This window comes from Ipomoea nil, unplaced genomic scaffold (assembly GCF_001879475.1).
Source record: "Ipomoea nil cultivar Tokyo-kokei standard unplaced genomic scaffold, Asagao_1.1 scaffold2975, whole genome shotgun sequence".
In the NCBI taxonomy this organism is placed as follows: Eukaryota; Viridiplantae; Streptophyta; class Magnoliopsida; order Solanales; family Convolvulaceae; genus Ipomoea; species Ipomoea nil.
Window position 1 is genome coordinate 2,101,328 of NW_017619403.1, and position 12,992 is coordinate 2,114,319.

Genomic DNA, 12,992 nt, shown 5'->3' on the forward strand with positions numbered 1-12,992 from the left:
AGTGTAAAAAAAAAAACAATGAACAATGTAGTAAATATAATTAATTAATGAATTTGAAGGTAATGAATCATTGAATTGTAGAAAATAAAGACAATATAACTAATGAAATTATATATATATATATATATATATATATATATATTTTATAATGAATACATTTTTTTGAATAAAGGAATTATAGGCATCTAATTCTAAATTAATTAAATGCATATCTATTATTTTTAATTGTAGCTACTAATTTATTTAATTTAATAAGAATAATAAAGGGGTACTTTTACTTTTCATCAACAACAATAGAGTTATTGATTTTTTAATTTTCATTTGTTGTTGAGACAAATTGTTTTGGGAGATTGTCAATGACAATTGCTACAATAATTGTCAATAGAGGATGATAATAAATAATTTGAAACATATGGTTACAATAGATATTCTTATATAAAAATTAACTTACAAATTCTTAAGAAGTTTTATACATTGACAAAATTCAGAGAATGATGTGTAAACTTGTTCAATTGGAGCTAGTGAGATGTCAACATTGTCAATTCTTTGGAAAATGGTCCTACCATTTTAGAGTCCAGGTATAGTTGTATTTCTAATGAACACTTTTGTAGTTAGGACGTGCATGATGTAAGAACAATTTTGTCCAATAAAATAAAATAAATAATAGTACAATATTTGTAAAGTAATGTACAATTGTAGCATTATATAAATACATACAAAAATATTAATACTATAATGACCTAAATCATTCCAATATGTAAAAGCATAATTGAAATATTGAGTCTTGTTCAAAATAATCAAAAGAAGATAAATTAAACGAAAATAATAAGAAAATTAAAACTTAACCTAAATTTTTTTATTTCTTTTAAAAAAATGCAAGGAAATGATTTTTAAGGTTCATGATTTATAATCTTTGATGTTGTGTATTTAGTTGGGCTAATTATTTAACCAAAGTTTATATTAAATTTTATATTGCATTTTTAACATATTTATAGTATATGTTTAACAATTATGCCGACTCTGATTGGGATGAAGTTCGAACCTAAAACATTTCTTATAGAAATTAATGAATAAGTTAAAAAATAATAAATAGTTAACGGAATATTCCGTTAGTATAGTTTATTCTAACGGAATACATGATTATTTAAGGGAAGAAAATAATATAATAGAGTGTAAATAAAAAATCATAAAAAAAATACTAAAATAAAAATAATATGAATCATTTATTTCAACAAAAAATTACACCAACATTTTTTTTCGTTAAGGGCCTAATTTTATTGACTCTTATTAGATTTGTAAATATTTCCCAATTCCAAAGAAATTTGGTTAACTAAAAGTATTTTACTTGCTCATAATTGTGTCACCAACTCTTCATTTTTAAAAAAACAAGATGTGATGAAATCAATCATGTTTGTATTTTTATTTTTCTCTTTGACCAAAATAAATAAATGAAACTTTTGCATTCATCATATACGAGTTTTTTATTTTTTGTTTTTTGTTTTTTGTTTTTTTTTTTAACACAAATGATTGAAAAAGGAGACTTGATTTACAAGAGGAAATGACAAAGTTGGTATTTCAATTATATTGTTATTTTGCCTTCATTAATAAGCTCCCATCATTTGAACTTGGCAAATTATTTTGTGGATACGGGTTTAAAATATACAATTTACACATTGCATGTTCACAATTTATATATTGAACGCTCACAATTTTATAAAAAATAAATTGTGAATATTAGTATTTAAATTATAAACATTAAGTATGTAAATTATCAACCTTCAATATTTAAATTGTGTATTTTAAATTTGTGTCTATTATATAACTATTGTTTGACCTTGGGGCCAACGCTTTGTAACAATGGCCCTGTAAAATTCAAATCTCACATCCCCAGGCCACCCCCATCCACTCTCTTCCTCCCTCCTTTTCCTTTTTTAGGAAATGATGATGGTTGGTATAATAATCCATCAGCAAATTATTGTGTGGTTCGCATAGTGTTGCATGGACCATAAAAAAGGTAAAATTTATGTACTGAATGTATATTATATAAAATAATATATTTTTAATATTTAAATAATGTACTTTCTATATTTTTAATATACTAAAAGTACATTATTTTAAACTAAATATACATCATTTTATAATATAAAAAATATAGTCAACACAATAATGATTTGATAATCCAACTTACCGAGCCAATCCAATAAAATTAATTATTGATTGATTATATTATATATATGGAGGAAAGAAGAATAAATATACAATAATAAAATAATAAGACCGGTTTGTCAATTAATTATACAATCCACCTATCGACCCAACATTTCATTACTTAGGCTTGCCTAACGTGACCTACCAATGAATTGATGATTATGCCGTGGACCATGGCTAAAATGGCCCCCATTATTTTAATGAAAAGAAATGATTTACGTTCATTATATTTTGAGGTGCGCTCATTTTTTATTTTTATTTTTTGTAATAACACAATGTCTATGAAATGATACTGAATAACAAATATTATAAATTAATTTTATGAATGGTCCATTGACTATTGACATTTATCAATTTTTATCATTTAACTTTTAATTGGACTATAAATGGTCCCTTGACTATTGATCTTTATCAATTTTTACCGACTTTGAATATGATCATAAATGGTCCTTGGCTATTTATTTTGTTTCAAATTTTTGGCCCTTCAATTAAATATATTCATTTAATAAATATTAAATTTAAGAATAATAATGTAACAATTAGCTTGTTGTTGAGATGGACAAATTGAGTTCATAAATTTAATACGAAGTACGTTGAGTTCATCATTGTGAAGAACTAAACTTTTTATATTATTACCCTTACATTTAATGCTTATTAAAATGATATTTAACTATAAGACTAAATTTGAAAAAAAAAACAACCAATAATCAAGGGATTACTTATGGTTAAATTGAAAGTCAATGACGAAAATTTGTAAAGATCAATAGCCAAGGGACCATTTATGGTCCAATTAAAAGTCGAAGAATAAAAATGGATAAATGACAATAGTCAATGAATCATTCATGGAATTAACTCCAGATATTACATATTGAATATATATTATTGTCAAGTTAAATTGTAGTTGAATTAGAATGTTACTTTAGTAGTGTTGTAATTTTTTAAACTCCGTGCGTATAAAATGAAACTGAATAACATGTATCACATATAGAAGGTAAATAATCAAATGAAAATGTAGTTGAATAAGAATGATAATTTAGTTATGTCGTAATATAATTACATTGTGCATAAGATGAAATGAATAACACGTCTCACATATTAAATGTATATTATTAAATGAAACTGTAGTTTAATTAGAATAATACTTTGGAGATGTTGTAATGAAACTACAATGTCTATAAAATGAAACTAAATAGTAAGTCTCACATATTGAGTGTATATATTGTCAAATGAAATTGTAGTTGAATAATAATAATAATAATAATAATAATAATAATAATAATAATAATAATAATAATAATAATTATTATTATTATTATTATTATTATTATTATTATTATTATTATTATTATTATTATTTTAGTGTTACTAGTTTTTCAAGCTCATTGCACGAATGAGATAATACTAAATATTTATTTTTAAATAAGTACTTCTAAGTATATCAATGCAAGATTATATAGGAGATGTTCATGCATAGGTAATTAAAGGTTGAATTTGTTTATTTAAATCAGTAATTCAAAGTATATGAATGCAAGATAATACATGAGAGATTATAATTGTCACTTAAATAAATGTTTGTAACTTTGTAAAAGCGTTAGTTTAATTACTTAGTCTAAAAACGATAGTCTAAATAAATGCTATTTTTTGTTTAAATTTTTTAAGTCTTCTTAATTCTCTTTTGGGTAGCATTGTCATTGTTTTCATATTCAGTACTTGTCATATTTTTTTATTGGTAGTGTGTCATGTGCAATTGGGTTACTGGTGGTATATAGCATAAATGACAACGTCATGCAATGAAACTATGGTGTAGGAAGTTTAAGATTTGCATGCTTTGTTGCGTATATGATTGGGATCTTAGTGGTACTATGGACTCTTTATCTTGCAAGTGCATGTTGATATTTAGCATTGATAGTTTTTTCCCCTACATGTTTCACATGTTGTGAGATATGTGTCGTAGATTATCATATGAAAGTATTGAACAAAATATTATTACTTATTATATTTGTATAAAATACTTAGTAAATAAATATATAATATATTTTTTCTTATAACTTTGATATTTAATTACAAGATAATGTAAAAAGAAGACAATAAACAATGTAGTGAACATAATTAATATTAATGAATTTGAAGGCAAAGAATCTTTGAATTGTAGAAAATAAAGATAATATAACTAATGAAATTATATCTCTTTTTAATTTTTTTTTATAATGAATAAATTTTTTTAATAAATGCATTATAGACATCTAATTCTAATATAATTAAATGCGTATGTATTATTTTTTGTTGTAACTACTAATTTATTTAATATAATAAGAGTAATAAAGGGGTACTTACTTTTCATACACAACAATGAAGTCATTGATTTTTTTTAATTTCCATTCATTGTTGAGACAAATTGTTTTGGAAATTTGTCAATGACAATTGATACATTTGATGTCAATAGAGGATGATAATAAATAATTTGAAATATATGGTTACAATAGATATTGTTATAATGATATAGTAAAAATTAACTTAAAACGTTTTTCAGAAGTTTTCATGCATTGATAAAATTCTGAGAATGCTGTGTAAACTTGTTCAATTGGAGCTAGTGAGATGTCACCAATATCAATTCTTTGAAAAATGATCCTACCGTTTTAGAGTTCAGGTGTAGTTGTATTTCGAATCAACAACTTTGTAGTTAGGTCTCGTATGTCTAGAATAATGTAAGAACAATTTTGTCCAATAAAAAAAATAATAGTACAATATTTGCAAAGTAATGTATAATTGTACCATCACATACAAAAAATACTAATACTATAATGACCTAAATCATTCCTAATAATGCAAAAACATAATTAAAATATTGAGTTTTGTTCTAAATAATCAAAAGAAGATTAATTAAACGAAAAAAAAAAAGAAAAAAGAAATTAACATAATTTTTTTTAAATGAAAGAAAATAATTTTCAAGGTTCATGATTTATAATCTTTGATGCTCAACTTTGAATGATATGTATTTAGTCCGGCTAATTATTTGATCAAAGTTTTTGTTAAATTTTATATTTTATTTTATTTTTAACATATTCATAGTATATGTTTAACAATTATGCCAACTATGATTGGGATGATGTTCGAACCTAAGACCTTTCTTATAGAAATTAATGAGTAAGTTAAAATAAAAAATAGTAAACGGAATATTCTGTTACTAAACTTTATTCTAACTAAATGCATGGTTATTTAAGGAAATAAAATAATATAATAGAGGGTAAATAAGGAAAATCATAAAAAAAAAAACTAAAATCTAAATAATATGAAAAAAAACCAAAATCTAAATAATATGAACCATTCATCTCAATAAACAATTATACTAACATTTTTTTTTTTTTTTGTTTTCGTTAAGGACTTAACTTTATTGACTCTTATTATATTTGTAGATATACCCATTCTCTGTAGCAGAAAAAAGGATAGAGACACAAATGTCAGGGCAAAAAATATTGTTTAAGTTTATTTAGAGAAATCTCATTAGGAGTTTTTGTTCAGTTTTGAGGAAGAAAAAATAAAGTGCATTGTTTTTGCATAAATACGAAGTGGAGTTTTTTAGTGATTTTTCTTCCTGCAAATTCAAAATTTTTGTGGGCCCATTAAAATTGATGAAAAGCTTAAACGAAGTCGCAAGTGCGCTTTATGCGCGCCCAACAAAAATGACTATTATTATTTTTTTTTCATGTCAGATTTTTTTTTTCATCTATTTTTCCTTTTCCCTCTCTATTTTCTCTTATATTTGGCATAGCAAAAACATCAAAAAATCAACATTATTGAGGATGCTATTATTGAGTAACAACCCATGATGTCAATCTTTTCCAAAAACTAAACTTCTTCAAGATTAGTTCCTTATAAAACCAAACAAATTTTCTCAAAAAATATTTAAAAGAAGTCTTAGAATAGAAGAAAAATTATGAACTCAAGAAATGAAAAATAAAATAAGACATTTCCAATAAAAATTAGAAGAAGAATTGTGTTTATATATGCTCAATGCCGTTTGGTGATAGGAAAAAACATGTAGTCAAATTACCATATGAATATAAATTTAATGAAAGTAAATTACTAACTAATAAAGCTAGGGCAATCCAAATGAACCAAGAAATTATTAGAATATTGTAATAATAATTTAAAGATTTAAAGATTTATTACAAAAAAAAAAAAAGAGGATTGATAAGAAAAAAAGTATATAATCATGCTGGTAACCAACTTCTTAGGTACAAAGATGTTCTGTCGGGTCGAGATGTGAGGGGTCATTCCATAAGGATTAGAATAGGCATGGCCCCTTTTAGTGGCTAATGTCATGGCCTAATTAAGGCCTAGTTAGGCCTAACTTGTTTAGTAAAAAGGTCAAGCTTGGACCAATTTTAAAGCTTGTTAAGCTAAACAGACCAGCCTATATATACCAGGCTCGGCTTCCAGGCCTACAGGCCTGGCCTATATATATAATAGGTATGTAAAAACGTACCAATCATGTTAAACTGGCTCTTGTTATTCAAGGAGTCGAAACGACTCTACAGTAAACATTTCTTCTAATACAGGGGTGTTTTGGGGAAACCATTCTCCAAAACGCTTGGAACAAATTGTTGCTCCAAACTGTTGAATAACCAAACACCATCTTTAGCATTTTGATCTTTGGATTACATCATATTTACCAACTGTCCAATATCTATGGGTTACATTATATTTAAAATTTTTAAATTTTTACTATTTCATCTAAATATTTAAATTAGAAATTTCTTTATCCATAATAATTCATTCAACAATAATGGTTGAACTAAATGAACAGCAAAACACCTAAATGATTGATACGGTTAATTCATTCATTGATCTTGTATGTGCAGTCATTAAATATATTAGAACCCTTTGCAACAAAAATACTTGGTTACTATTTTAAAAAAAATTTAGTGACAATTATAATGAATCTCCTATATTATCTTGTATTCATATACTATGAGTTACATATTTAAATAAACAAATTCAACATTAAATTATTTATGTATGAACTTCTCATATATAATCTTGTATTGATATACTTTCAAATATTTATTTAATTATAAACATTGGACATTAACTCATTCGCGCAAAGCGTGTGTAAAACTAGGATTGAATTTCGTTGAGAAAAAAAAAATATTTGACAAACAACCTCCACATCCAGAGGTTTGAATGTTGTGTTCAAGTGCAAAATCAATTCTGAAGACATATATCAAAAAATCTATACTTCAAGTAGTGCGCATCACACAAAACCTTCCACCTCCCATATCAGCTAATTGTTTTCAATAAGATATTGAGTAATGCATATAAATATCAACATCAGTTTTACATTCAGCTAGAACCCTACAAGATATAGGGTCAATATCATCACGATCACGAAGGCGAACATGATACGCAGTGAGCTGCACATCATCAATGGCGACTAGAATCCGATTGTTATCATTAAATTCATCAGAAATCTCCATATCGCCACAATGAGTGAAGGGAAACGAATATTTTTCTCTTTAAATCTGTCCATCAAGGACTTGCAATCCTCCTATTTTGATGCCATGGTGTCGAACTTCAATGTATGAAAATAAAGAAGACGTTCTCCAATATCCACATATATATAACCTCTAAGAAAAAAAATAATCGAACTTGGTTGGATTAAACATATAAACAAAATTGCTAGAGTAAAAGACATTTTTGGTCCTACACTTATAGTGGCACGGACAATTTTAGTCCTCTTTAAAAAAATCAGACAATTTGTGGACACTCTTATTGTGACGAGGACAATTTTGGTCCTCCGTCAATATTTCCGTTAGATGCCCCATTTGGGAGGGGGTAATTGAGTCTTTTCAACAATAGACCTCTTTCTTTGGGTTGCTACTCCCCTTGGCGATGGCGATTAGCCAGATGAACCGTCAATGAAGGACTCTCTGGCAGCTGTTCGTAATGCAACCCAAGCTACTGCTCGCACTCATTTGGATTGCCCGATGAGGGTGCTCTTTCACTTCGTGCTGTGAAGAACAGGGGCAGGACACTATGATGAACCAACTCACGTTGTTGCAATACGGATACAAAACAAATACCACAGTTATAAGGGACGAAAAGAATTTCTTCAAATTCAGCAACAAATCATTAAAATTCATGTGCGATTTAGTGGGTACAGAAGCTTCTCTCTCAAGCTTTTACATTTTTTCACACTTCTATTTTTATTTTTATTATTTCATATATATATATATATATATATATATATATATATATATATATATATATATATATATATATATAGTATCATTCCTTGTTGTTTCTTGCCTTTAGCCTTCCCTATTGAAAAAAAAAGGCGCACGTAAGGGACATCAAGTCATGAAGAACTATGGAACGATAATTTGGTCTGTTGGGATACTGAAGAAGGTAATTTTGCGATGGAGACGAAAAGGCAGTGGTCTGCATGGGTTTAAACTAGAAACAATCACCGACCTCTAGCATTCAAGCCCAACCCGTGCAAGAAGATGAGTTTGATTTTCTAAAAGAAGGCAGAAAACAAACCGAGAAAAAATTGCAGAAGGCTCTTGCCATGGTGAGATCCATGGTTCAATATCCCGAGGCTAGAGCTCAATCCAGGGTGAGATCCATAGTTCAATTCCTAGGTACAGAGTTCAGGGAACTGGGCAATCCCAAAGAAGGAGGTCTGTTGTTGAAAAGACGCAATTACCCCCTCTCAAACGGAGCATCTAACGGGAATATTGACGGAGGACCAAAATTGTCCTCGTCACAATAAGAGTGTCCACAAATTGTCTGATTTTTTTAAAATGGACTAAAATTGTCCGTGTCACTATAAGTCTAGGACCAAAATTGTCTTTTACTCAAATTGCTATATTTAAATAGATAATTAAATCCATTGTGGCCCCCAACCATATATAAAATTTGATTGTGGCTAAAGAGTCCCATATTTGTTTGAAGAGTTTTAGATGGATTAGAGAACACAACTTTGGCTTCGGGTTCAAAAGATCTATTAAGTGTCATAGAGATTTTAACCCGAATCATTAATTCTTTGCAATTGAAATAAGCATAGAGGAATTCTGATAGTTGATAGTTTGTGCTTTGGAAGTTTGCTATGATAATTGATAGTTTGTGATTTTAAAGTTTAATTTGATAGTTGATAGTTTGTAATTTAGAAGTTTAATTTGATAGTTGATAGTTTGTGATTTGGAAGTTTGCTATGATAGTTGATAGTTTGTCATTTGGAAGTTTAATTTGATAGTTGATAGTTTGTGATTTAGAAGTTTGCTCTAGTAGTTGATAGTTCTTGATTTGGAAGTTTGCTATGATAGTTGATAGTTGTGATTTGGAAGTTTGCTCTGATAGTTGATAGTTTGTGATTTGGAAGTTTGCTTTGATAGTTAATAGTTTGTGATTTGGAAGTTTGCTCTCGTACTTGATAGTTTGTGATTTGGAAGTTTGCTATGATAGTTGATAGTTTGTGATTTGGAAGTTTAATTTGATAGTTGATAGTTTGTGATTTGGAAGTTTGCTATGATAGTTGATAGTTTGTGATTTGGAAGTTTAATTTGATAGTTGATAGTTTGTGATTTAAAAGTTTGCTCTAGTAGTTGATAGTTTTTGATTTGGAAGTTTGCTCTGATAGTTGATAGTTTGTGATTTGGAAGTTTGCTCTGATAGTTGATAGTTTGTGATTTGGAAGTTTGCTCTGATAGTTAATAGTTTGTGATTTGGAAGTTTGCTCTCGTACTTGATAGTTTGTGATTTTGAAGTTTGCTCTGATAGTTGATATTTTGTGATTTGGATGTTTGCTCTGGTAGTTGATAGTTTGTGATTTCAAAGTTTGCTCTGATTCTTGATAGTTTGTGATTTGGAAGTTTATTTTGATACTTTGTATTTTGTGAAGTGCAAAATCAATTCTGAAGACATATATCAAAAAATCTATACTTCAAGTAGTGCGCATTACACAAAACCTTTCACCTCCCATATGAGCTAATTGTTTCCGATCAGATAGTAATGCATATCAATATCAACATCAGTTTTACATTCCGCTAGAACCTTACAAGATATAAGCTCAATATCATCACGATCATGAAGGCGAACATGATACGCAATGGGCTGTGCACGATCAAGGGCGACTAGAATCCGAGTGTTATCATTAAATTCATCTGAAATCCCCATAGCGCCACAATGAGTGAAGGGAAGATGAATATTTTTCTCTTTAAATCTGTCCACCAAGGACATGCAATCCTCCAATTTTGATATCATTGAGTCGAACTTAAATGTATGAAAATAACGAAGACGTTCTCCAATACCCACATATATATAACCTCTAAGAAAAGAAAAACATAAGATACTCTACAACGGGAAGACCAATGTAAATTTCTCAATCAGTTGGGAGAAGTTGTGGTGGCAGGGTTCCAAACAATTTATATGTTGGATCAAAGTACTGAAAACGCCAGGACTGTTCACGTCAAAATGCCAGATCTCGTCAAGACAACCGCAGAAATCATCACTATGTGTTAGCAAGTAAAACCGATCCTCATCTCGAATGACAAGAGGAGTCACCATAGGTGCAAAATTTGAGTTGTAGAGTTGTTCAATATTGACAACCGGAAAATAATCAAACTTGGTTGGATTAAACATATGAACAAGATTGTCATATTTAAATGGATAATTAAATCCATTGTGGCCCCCAACCATATATCCAATGTTATTTTGGCTAAAGAGTCCCATATTTGTTTGAAGAGTTTTGGATGGATTAGAGAACACAACCTTGGCTTCGGGTTTGAAAAATCTATTAAATGTCATAGAGATTTTAATCCGAATCATTACTTCTTCGCAATTGAAATAAGCATATAAGAATTCTGATAGTTGATAGTTTTTGATTTGGAAATTTGCTCTGATAGTTGATAGTTTGTGATTTTAAAGTTTAATTTGATAGTTGATAGTTTGTGATTTGTAAGTTTGCTCTGATAATTGATAATTTGCGATTTGGAAGTTTAATTTGATAGTTGATAGTTTGTGATTTAGAAGTTTGTTCTAGTAGTTGATAGTTTTTTATTTGGAAATTTGCTCTGATAGTTGATAGTTTGTGATATGGAAGTTTGCTCTGATAGTTGATAGTTTGTGATTAGGTGACTAGAATCCGAGTGTTATCATAAAATTCATCTGAAATTCACATATCGCCACAATGAGTAAAGGGAAGTGGAATATTTTTCTCTTTAAATCTTTTTACCAAAGACTTACAATCCTCCCATTGTGATTCCATAGTGTCGAACTTAAATGTATGAAAATAAAGAAGACGTTATCCAATACCCACATATACATAACCTCTAAAAAAAAAACACTCTACAACGGGAAGACCAATGTAGATTTCACAATCAGTTGGGAGAAAAGGGGTGGCAGGGTTCCAAACAATTTAATGGTGGATCAAAGTATTGAAAAGGCTAGAACTGTTCACATCAAAGGGCCAAATCTCGTCAAGACAATCGCATAAATCATTACTTTGTGTTAGCAAGTAAAACCGATCCTCAGCTCGAATGACAAGTGGATTCACCATGGGTGCAAAATTTGAGTTGTAAAGTTGTTCAATATTTTCAACCAGAAAATAATCGAACTTGGTTGGATTAAACATATAAACATGATTGCCATATTTAAATGGATAATTAAATCCATTGTGGCCCCCAACCATATATAGAATGTGATTGTGGCTAAGGAGTTCGATATTTGTTTGAAGAGTTTTAGATGGATTATAAAAATTTAATTTGATAGTTGATAGTTTATGATTTGTAAATTTAATTTGATAGTTGATAGTTTTTTATTTAGAAGTTTGCTCTAGTAGTTGATAATTTTTGATTTGGACGTTTGCTCTGATAGTTGATAGTTTGTGATTTGAAAGTTTGCTCTGATAGTTGATAGTTTGTGATTTGGAAGTTTGCTCTGGTATTGATCGTTTGTGGTTTGGAAGTTTGCTCTGATAGTTAATAGTTTTTTATTTGGAAGTTGCTCTCGTAGTTGATAGTTTGTGATTTGGAAATTTGCTCTGATAGTTGATATTTTGTGATTTGGATGTTTGCTCTGGTAGTTGATAGTTTGTGATTTCAAAGTTTGCTCTAATACTTTATAGTTTGTGATTTGGAAATTTAATTTGATAGTTTGTATTTTGTGAAGTGCAAAATCAATTCTGAAGACATATATATATATAAAAAAAAAATCTATACTTCAAGTAGTGCGCATAACACAAAACCTCCCACCTCCCATATCAGCTAATTGTTTCCGATCAGATACTGAGTAATGCATATCAATATCAAAATCAATTTTACATTCCGCTAGAACCCTGCAAGATATGAGCTTAATATCACCACGGCCACGAAGGCGAACATGATATGCAGTGGGTTGAGCACCATCAAAGGCGACTAAAATCCGAGTGTTATCATCAAATTCATCTGAAATCCCCATATCGCCACAATGAGTGAAAGGAAGTGGTATATTTTTCTCTTTAAATCTGTGTTAACAAATAAAACCTATTCTCACCTCGAATGACAAGAGGAGTCACCATGGGTGCAAAATTTGAGTTGTAAAGTTGTTCAATATTTTCAATTGAAAAATAATCGATCTTGGTTGGATTAAACATATAAACATGATTGCCATATTTGAATGGATAATTAATCCATTGTGGCCCCCAACCATATATAGAATGTGATTGTGGCTAAGGAGTTCGATATTTGTTTGAAGAGTTCGATGGATTAAAGAAGTTTAATTTCATAGTTGATAGTTTGTGATTT

The 12,992-nt window shown here is 28.8% G+C and overlaps 1 long non-coding RNA gene across 1 annotated transcript; it reads right to left on the minus strand.

The window, feature by feature from the left end:
* Positions 1–7,350: 7,350 nt before the first annotated feature.
* Positions 7,351–12,710, minus strand: LOC109162980. The gene is made up of 2 exons (XR_002051181.1): positions 12,462–12,710; positions 7,351–7,480 (listed from the first exon to the last, which is right to left on the minus strand). It is a non-coding gene; the product is annotated as an uncharacterized LOC109162980 (long non-coding RNA).
* Between the last annotated feature and the right edge of the window lie 282 nt (positions 12,711–12,992).